We start from the raw sequence: 10,371 nt of genomic DNA on the forward strand, positions 1-10,371 counted from the left end.
ACAACTTGAACCATTAGTTTGGTCTTATGCAAGGTGCTTATACAAATTTTGAGATTGTTACAGATTCTAGATTTGCATTATAAGTTTTTTTTTTCCAAGGAGACAGCATTCAGTATAATGACAGCGATTTGACGTTATCAATGTTCTTTCAAGTTGCAATATAAAGAGTTCCTACAATATTTCACAGTGATTTGTGCAAAAGCAAACTTTCATATCGAGCTGGGGGCTCAAACGGGTCAGGGAAAACAAAAATGTCAAGAAATTAATTTACACTGAACAACAAATTTTGACCAAAACAAAAAAATAGTCATTTCTTATACAATTTGGGGTGCTGAACACAAATTTGACTACAAAACAGTTGGAATAGCTGAGGTTTTCTCTGAAATTTGCACATTTAGTAAAAAAAAAGTTATATTAACCTAATATACTGCAACATAACATAATTATAATAGAAAACAAAATATAGTATTTCCCCCCACATTAGTCGGCATGGCACCGAATTCGAGGGACACCAGATTTTTTGAATGTTGGGGTCTTTCTCAGCATGCCAGTAAAACGAGGTTTAATAAGGATCACAGTGTATGCACATTCAGCCACTTCAGTGGATTTTTATAATAAAGATATTTAAGAATTTTCCAGAATCTGTTTCGAATCTCCCGGCATAATGTTCTCCCTCGATGTCTCCTGACATGTCAGCTAATGTAGAGAATATGGTATGCAGAAAAACACAAAAATTAGGGTGGAAAATCTGCACCAATTATGCCAAACTGCTACAATATCCAATGTCTGCTAAATTCCGCTACAAAAACACTGAAATTTTTCAACTTTACGCCATCAACAAAATTTTCTGTTAGGAAACTTTGAAATTGCAATCACACATTGAAAACAAACTTTTCAATGCTGTCACTTGTTCTCTAACATGTTTTCACTTGTGAAACGAAGAAAAAAAGTATCACACAATTTCATTTGTTGAGGCTGTAAGTGGCTTGAGCTCCCAGGTTTCAGCACTGGCCTACAACGTAACTAGACAAGGGAGGTATGGATAGAAAAAGTTTAAGAACCACTTCTCTAAATACTACAGAAATAATGGTTTTGTTTCCATAGCAATTTCTTTTCCCAAAAAAAAAATTTGATCCTTTGAATGATTAGTTCCTTTCGCTGACTAGCTATGCACAGTGAAAAATACTTTGACAGAATGGGAGAATTTAAGAAAGAATGACAAATACAATGACATAGCTGCTAAGTTTCCAAAATTTTCCTGGAGGCTCCCAGATTTCTATCCTATCTTCTGGACTTCCGGAAAATTCTTCAATCTATCTAATATTATGTGCAAAACCTTTTCCCCTCTGTTAAAACCTTTGTATGAACAGCTGAGAGTGACATCATGCACACACACACCTTCAGATAAATTGTCATCTAGTGACAAAATGTCAGTATATGTGAGCTATTAGCTGAGTTAGATCTGACTGTCCATGTGCAGTCCCGTTCAAAGTATATGAGCTTTAAAAAAAAAAAGAAAAGAGGTCTGTTACGTCTGGTAGTGTAGTGGTCTAGCTTGTTCGCCTGGATTGCAAGATAAGGGTGGTTCGATTCCCTGTAGAAGCAGTTGAATTTTCTTTCCTGAATTCATCTTCACATCAGACAGCTGTTAAAATCTTTGTATTGATTTTGGTACTGTTCTATACTCTTTCATGAGTTCAATATGCTGTAAGCGTTTGCCAACACATCGTGCAAAACCAATTCTCTGAGTTTGTAGACTTGCTTAATTGATTTACACTACCATGGAGAGAAATTTGTTTATTGGATTTTTGAATGGCACACAAAAACCATATGAATTTTCTGCAACTTATTTACAGAAGGTGACAACAGATTCAAAAGAGCTTGAAAAAGCTATCAGAATAGTTCTCATTGTTAGGTTTTTATGGATCTCCTGAATCAAGTTTTTCAATAAAATTTTAAAATCTTTCACGGGGTCATCATTTATCACTTTTCTCTACAACATATGATGCAGTCAAAAGTTTCTGAGGGGAATTAGTCCTAAATGTGTATTAAGAATGTTAAACTATCCAGTTAATCTCACACATACACTATCCTGTTCTACAGCAGGGGATCTTAACCTTTTTACTGGACCAACCCCCCCCCCCCCCCACAGGGAATTTTGATTCACATTTTTGCACCCTCAGTTAGCTTAACTTAATCCCAGTTGGCTTGAATGAGAGACTAATCAGATCATTTTTTTACTAATACATTCAACATTTATTATAATGACCCTCATCATTCCACATGAAATGGACATTATATCGGGAAGTTGTATGAAAGTTTGAAAAAAAAGTATATTTTTTTAAATAATTTTATATGTGGATGAAATGAATAAATATATTATTCATTTTATTACAATATAAGCAGTTATTTTACAATGGACACAATAACATATGGTCATTGTAATTACCATCAACTGTATTATTAGGCCATAAATAATATTCAGTATATGTACTGATTATTTTTTTCATTTAATCCTTTCATTGGCAAATCCTGAGATATCTCGTCAAACTTGATTTGCTTTATTTCTGCTACCCCGAAATATCTTACCTTCTAGAAATGCATTTAAGTTGTTTTTACTGTTAAACATGTTTTCCATCTCCCCCAATCAATCAATTGTCAGTGGGCGGAGTCAGCTTTTGTTCAAGATTAGATAAGAGAAGGAGCGAGGGGAAAAAAAGAGAAAGAAATATACGCTCAGTGTAAATAATAGAAAAATATTTTTTTTCCGAAAAAAAAGTATTTCTCTTCCTATAGAAAGCACAAACGTCATGGCAGGTGTTTTTGTATCATAGTGAGAGAAATAAAAGCGATGGGAGTAAATTTTCTTGTTGGGGGAGAGGAAAAGAAGTTATCAGTTCGCAATCAGGAAAAAAAACTTTCTTGAAAATAAGATGACAGTTTGTGAAGGTTTTGCAATTTCAAATGTGGCAGTTATAAAATGTGGATCAAGAAAATTTTAAAAACTGCTCGAAGGATTAAAGCTGTCTGTGGCCTTCATTTTATAGACAGATTTTCAATCTTCATGAAAGATTAAGACCATCCTAATGTGAGTGAAATTTATATAATGCACAGTTTCAACTGCTACGGATTGTCTGTAGTTTCTACGGATGGCTACAATATACTACGTAGCTCTCAATGCTGCGGAAATCAGTTTAAAAAAAATTGGGTCTGAATTTATTGCTGTGTTTTGCTTATTTTTTTTAATTGCATCAACCTTTACCATAAAAATGAATTTAAATAATCATTTGAGAGAGTTCGAGAGAAGACAAACTCGAAACCAATCTGTAGGAGCCATCTGTGTGTGGAAGGTAATCTGTAAAGCCGCGTCTAAACCTGCCGCTCTGCTCGATGCCCAAATGTACAAAAACCTGTTTTCCATCAAAATTGCCCTGCACTGTGGGCTAAAAACAGATTTTTAAGTGGTTCATCGAGGTGGGTCTGGACCCGGTTCCACGACCGTATATACGGCCCACGAGGGCATATGCAGGCTTGGACTGCATTGAATACTCATGAATTATCTAGGGAATCGGTGACGTCTACAAGTTGTTTTGGGGGGGGGGGCTCATGTGGCTTTTGAGCCTTCTAGGTTCCAGTGCCAACGAGGTGCTATATATAATGAACTTTCAATTTTTTTTTATTGAATTTTTGTTTGATTTTTTTTTATTGTACTATGATTATGTTCTCCTGGGTGGTACCACCCCCCCCCCCATGGCAAAGCTGAACATTCATCACTACAAGAACAAAACTTTTTTACTGACAAGCTTCAAGCCAGTGTTGGCATGCCTGTATAATGTTGAACACTTATTGTTTGCTTGCTTACTTAGCTATCATTGTTTAAGAATGCACGGTAATATTTCTCCTCCACACATGGTATTTTCCTCCAAAATGCAAAAAAATTTTTTTTTTAAATAATAGCTAATAAGATCCTCACGTATTCTCCCAAGGGATCAGCATGATCCGTCCAGGGAATTTGTTAGTGTTAGTAGACATCCATGCCCGAACCGGGATTCGAACCCAGACCTGCACAGTGAGAGGCTAGTTCCCTAACCACTCAACAGCTGCCTGGCAGTCGAGTGGTTAGGGAACAAATTAGGGAAACATTGTTCTTGCTTGGCTTGTCAAGAAATAGGAGACACGTGTACCTTTGAGCCATTCTGCTGATAATTATAAAGACGTCATGAACAGTTCTCAAGTAAAAAGCGTATGTTTATGAATTTCTTAGAAGCATCAATTCCCCAAAACGAGCTCAAAAAATACAATGCGTTTATTTTGGACAAATATAAGAACCTTATCCAAAGATGATGTCACTATCTGCTATTACTATGAAGGTTTCGACAGCTGGCTGATGCGAAGATGAATCCAGGAAGGAAAATTCAACTGGCATTGCAGGGAATCGAACCCGCATCCTCTTACTTGCCGGATGAGCATACTATACCACTAGACTGCAAAGCCGATGAATCCTCTTTCCTTAGAGCTTGTGTGCGCTGAATGGGGTTGTACATGGACAACCAGACCCAACTCAGGCCAATGCTCATAATTTCTAACACTGAAACCAGATGGCAACTTATCCGAAGATGATATCACTCTTACCTTCAAAGGTAAATCTTCGTAGTAACAGCGGAGAGTGCCATCATCTTTGGATAAATCGCAATCTGGTAGCAAAAGCTCACAAATATTATTCAAACAATTTTCAAGCAAAAAAACAACCATCTATACGGAATGAGCCATAATGGATGCAAATTTCAATTTAAAAATGATGCAGCCCAAAAACTGCTGCAAATTACCTTTTTAAGAATGGTTTGACGAAAAAATTCAACAATTGCACTATTGACGTAATTCCAGTTAGAAAAATGTGCTTCACACTTCGATGCTCTCTGACATGGAATTTACTGCCGTTCGTAGGATTGCCTCAAGTTGTTATGATTGTGTTGGAGGATAAAATAAAAATATTAGTTTTGTGTGTGCGTGCGTGTGGTTTTTGTTCAATCTCTGCCAGATTATTTCATACAGTTCTGTGATTTTGATCTGTATCTGAACTATCAGATTGTGTTTTCATTTAGAACACAAAAGAAAGAATAAGTCTTCGATAACAAACGCATACTGTGTTCTTGAATAAGCAATGAAGTAAAATGAAGCTGATAGCTATTTCAGTCCTGATCTTCTGTAAAACAGCAAAGGTCTTTGGAATTGGTTCTCACCAATTAATAGTGTTACAAAAATGCTTGCAGAGCTGTGGTCTGGTCTTTCATTACATTATATTTAATTAAATTTTCTGCTGCAAATGTTGTAAATACAGGGTGATTATAATTAAAGTTTCCGTACTCTGAGTAGGTTTTCTCAAAAACTACTTATTTGAATACAGCCAAATTTTTTGGATATCTTAATGAGCCCATGGGAGAGAGATTTATGAAACAAAAAGAGAGAAATAGTTCATGTTTTGCCCATGAGGTGAAAAGTGGCTCTTTTTTATTGAATTTTCTTTTTTGCCATGGACCATATAGCAACCTTGCCGCTGTGGTGGTCGAGTGGTTATAGTGACGGACTCGTGATGCGAGGATCCGGGTTCGAACCCCACAGTGGTGGTCGGCGGAAGTTGGTTTTCTGTGGTTCCCAACTTCAAGGCGCAAATGCGAGCCGATCTCCCCGTTAAAAAGTCTCGCCACAGAGAGCAACAGTCCTACAACGATAAATCATTCAATCATAACACTTCACTCATAGTTTGAAAAACTTGTGGCAGATGGCAGCACTACACATAACAAGCATTACAGAGAAACAACAAAACTTCACGTCAGGTTTCACTACACGTACACGCACATTCCTGCATGTACCGATTCGTTGGGGGGTTCCGCGGGGAGGGGGGGGGGTTGTGGGCGGGGTGCATGTGGGGTGTAGTAGTAGTAGGTAGGGCCTCCAAAAAATGGCTCGGGGATCAATGGTGTTCTTAAGTCAGCCACCTCGTTGGGCAATTTGCCTGTTGTGGCGTTGTATTTGTATTTGTATATAATATTTAAGTATTAATGGAATATGTCCTCCAGAACAGGTGCTACATTGGTCTGAGTAGTGTCAGTATACTGACGGGCGCTGCATAGGTCTGAGAGGTGTCAGTATACCATAGCTGCCAAGTCTCCCGAATTTTAGCTTCATCTCTCTGAACCTCCCGAAAAGTTCTTAAATCTCCCGAATTTTTACAAAAATCACAAATATCCCTAATTGTCCTTAAAAATTCTCTACTTCATTTAAAAATAATCCCCACTTCTGAAAACAATTCCTAAGGGATTTCTTGTGGGACAAAAAGTCTTTTGCCTCTGTTTTTTTTCTTTTCGAAATGACGTCACACGTTGTAAATGGGGGAATAGTGGGAAATTCCTTTTTTAAGGAAGGCAACAAGAAAAGTTGTTTGTCTTATCGTGCAGAGAAATAGCTTAGCAGCCAATAGTCCTGGATAATGAAGATGATAATGAAGCGCATGTGGTCAAAACTTTCTCTTTTGTTAAAGTTACGTACGTGTGATAACAGAACATGAATACTGATAAGCAAACAAATATTTCATTAATTTTAAAGATACTTATTTTCCCCCAATGAATTTTCTTTCGTTAAACGTTCCAGAAAATGGCAGACTTTTCCTTTTTTGTACAAGTTGTGTTATGGACGTAAACATTGGTCATGGTGGAAAGACTGACATCATCACCCATGTGAAATAAAAAACATCAAGCAAGTGTTGCAAAAAGTCAGTGTTCTTCGAAAATTGATGTTTTTTTCCTTCATCTTCTGATGATTTGGAGTCATTCGCGCCAAATGTTTAGTCACATCATTTCTGATTGAACATAATATATTTTTTGTAGATCACCATTGAAGTTTTGGCCTCCAATTTCGCTTGTTTTTTGCGTAGGGATTTTATTCCCAAGGGTGTAACTTCCATGTGTCTAAAATCCCTATTTTATTTGGAAAAATCCCTTTTGTATTTATTAGGGAGTGGTTTTAGTATAAAATATGGGTCTGCGCAAAAATCTCCCTAATTTTCATTTTCAAAAGTTGGCAGCTATGGTATACTGAAGCTACTCAGACCTATGTAGTGCCTGTTCTGATAGATGTATTCCATTAAACTTGGTGTATATGCTATATGATCCAAGGGAAAAAGAGGGACGCTGTAGCCCAGGTCAATAAGATACTCGCCTAAAGTACCAAAGGTTGTTTAGAAGTGTCGCGAGTTTGATACCCGATTCCTCCTTGTCAGAAAACTTTCCTGACATAGGGGTACAACAGAAACGGCGACATGACCGCAGAAAATATTGCTACTGCAGGGAGTCCCCCATCGAGGAGTTAGCGTGCCAACCTCTCGATGAGTATAAAAACAAGCCTGCCATTTGGAATCGGCAACAAATTGTAGGTCCCGGTCTAATTAGCCCTCATGTGCAGAAAATGACCTTGGTGCAACAAAAATGATCAGAATGACCAAGGGAAAAAGAAAAATTCAATAAAAAGCGCCACTTTTTCACGTCGTGGTCGAAAATTTAACTATATTTTTTATTTCCATGAATCTCTCTCCAATGGTCTCATTGGCATAACATCCTAAAAATTTGGCTGTATTCGGATAAGCAGTTTTTGATGAAAAACTACTCAAAGTATGGGAACTAATTATAATCATCCTGTATGTTCACATTCATGTCAGTGAGTTCAATGATCACGGAAAGCAAAACACTAGTCAGCATGAGTATTTTGCTTTCAAAGAACAGCTCTCAGTTTCCTGGCTATCCAATGCTATCACACTGTCACATATGTTTTTTTGGTCTCTCTCATGTTTCAAATTTGTTACAGTCCACGCTGCTTAATGTGATCACATGCATTTGAAGTTTTTGATAACAATAAATGATTGATAACTATATTCAAAGCAAATCCTGGTTGCAAGTATGATGACCATACTTCCCGTTTGGTTGGACAGGATGTATGGTCATCGTGGCAATCAGGATTTGGGGACATTTCCATTTTTCTTTCCCATATAACTGATTGTAAAATGTTCAATTTTTCTTTTTTCGGGTTTGAAATGAGATTTTTTCCCCTTCAGGCTCTAATCCTGCTTTTTTTTAAATTCAGAAATTGTTAGAAGTTATAATGAAAATGTCTAATGTGTATCATGAATTACGATATTTTTCTTGAATGTACAGTACATTCTATAAATTCCTTGAAAAGTCTTTCAGAAGAGGAAATTTGAATCTAGTCAACTGAAAGAAACTGGCCAAGAACTGAAGAAAAGGGTTTTTTCCTCTTTATACATTTGCCTTCTTTATATGAAGGACATTGCAAAACAGCTCTACACGTACATGAATCATAGCAAATATTACGGCTTGATTACGATATTAAGTGTGCAGCCTCCTACATAGTCTTGCACATAGATAACAATAACCACAAGCAAGGAAAAAAACACAAGTTTGGTTAAACTTTAGCTTCAAAATGACCTAAAAAAACTTTCAGTGGGAAAAATTGTTTATAACACAAACCAAAGTCCTGATAATTATAAAAAAAAAAATTTCCAATTTTATGGCATTGGTATATTCTGTACATTGCAAAAGTGATAGCAAACTCATATGATGACATCCATGATTTAAAAAAGTAGCATAGACTGCATTACTAATTCGTTTAGACATTTTAGAGTAAAAATGAAAATGTTGACTTTTCATTCTGCGTTTTTGAAATCAAAATTTCGATCATTTGTGTTTTGGATTCATTCAAAAGCTTAATTTTCTTGTTGATGGATAAGTGGGGTTTCATATGACGAATATAAACTGTGGCACTTGAAAACAAAAACGGTATTGCACAATTTTAGTACAATGAAGCCTAAGACAGACACTATATGAGATGGAAACCTGTCTTGAATAGAATCAAAAGATGATATGGAGATCTTTGGCAAACTACAGCCTATTATAACATTGTGTCCTTACTCAATTCAAAAGATCAGAAGAGCTCTACATCCTAGAGTATCTTACACCACTAGTACCAATAATCATGAATCTAGACGGGATCTGGGTCTTGTGTCCGAAAATAAGACTCACTCACTTCACCTGGTAAATTTCACTAGCTACTCGCCTCTGGCTTTACTCAGTGTTACTAAACTTACTCTGTGAAATAACATTTTCTAGTAAACAAGCAACTTGCAACTTTGTCTGCTAGAGTAAATAAAGTTGAAAGGTGTGTGGTCTACTTTCTCTCGCTACTCACTAGCATCTTGCTCAAATAATATGGGTGTGGCTATATTTCTTCGGGTATCCCTCGCTTTATGTGATTTTGCTACAATGGGATTTTTGAAAATTAATTTTAGGAATTCCAACCTGAAAAATTCAGCTTGGACGCTTTAACTTTAATCCTAGAAATGGCCTTGGAAAGTGAAGATTTAACATAGTTAAATCCTTTGACGTTGAAATTTGTTGGATTTTATGATGTAGCTGAGACAAATACGAGAGAAATTCTCAGATTCTCAGATACAACTCCTCACCAGATCTCACTGATGAACAATGTTTGGTAACACATTGGCAATGCTATGAGAAATTTAATCGAAAAAATTGGTTCCAGTGAAACCAGATTTTTTACATTTGCAAGAAATATGAGGAATTCTCTGGCTCGCTGCTAAAGTTTTTAGAAGGAGGCGAAAAATGCTGCTTGTTAACCAAATCTCGACTGTTTCATTAAATAGAGTTATCAGTCTATCATACCAAGCTCTTCAGGAAAGAAAACATCCACACTCACACTAGAATCAGAAGTAGTGGAAGCAGAAGTAAAAAGTATTAAGTTAATTCATTCCATATTTTATCTAAATTCACGGGATCTATTCAGAAGTTTGAAAAATTAATTCATTAAAAAAAGTTCCTTTGCTGTTGGGTTCAGTTTCTTTAATCCTTCTTCATGGAAACCAACCCCTCATCCCTATCTTTTCCGTGTTTAATTCAACTCACTTACACAATTATTTTACGAAATAAATTAATCGTGTGAAGTGAAGGCCGCCTGTACTGTATCTTTGGCTCACATCAAAATAGATAGACGAGAATAAAAAAAATTAAATGCTCGCACATCTCTAGGAATTTCAGTAGTCATTGTGTAATTGAAAGTTTTTGGGCTAACTGCAACCTGCTTGTTCGCCAGCTACTGTACTCACCAGAGAATAGAGCTAATAAACTCATCCTATACAGGGCGATTACTTAATTACTCCCCCTTGTCGTATTTTACTGGCAAACCACTGATCCTAGAAGAATACTTCCATTTAGAAAAATTATTCAAATAATGTGTATATAGAACTGAATAAAGTAAATAAAAAGTTATTTTTCTTATATTTTGATAACT

General features: G+C 36.3%; 1 protein-coding gene across 6 annotated transcripts in view; it reads left to right on the forward strand.

Annotated features, from left to right (window-relative positions):
• LOC149068056 (uncharacterized) overlaps positions 1-10,371 on the forward strand; it is a 51,535-nt gene that overhangs the window by 24,222 nt on the left and 16,942 nt on the right. The window lies entirely within an intron of this gene.

Source organism: Pholcus phalangioides, unplaced genomic scaffold (assembly GCF_987345545.1).
Source record: "Pholcus phalangioides strain wild (caught in Gottingen) unplaced genomic scaffold, Ppha-v1.0 ptg000027l_1, whole genome shotgun sequence".
NCBI classification, from domain to species: domain Eukaryota; kingdom Metazoa; phylum Arthropoda; class Arachnida; order Araneae; family Pholcidae; genus Pholcus; species Pholcus phalangioides.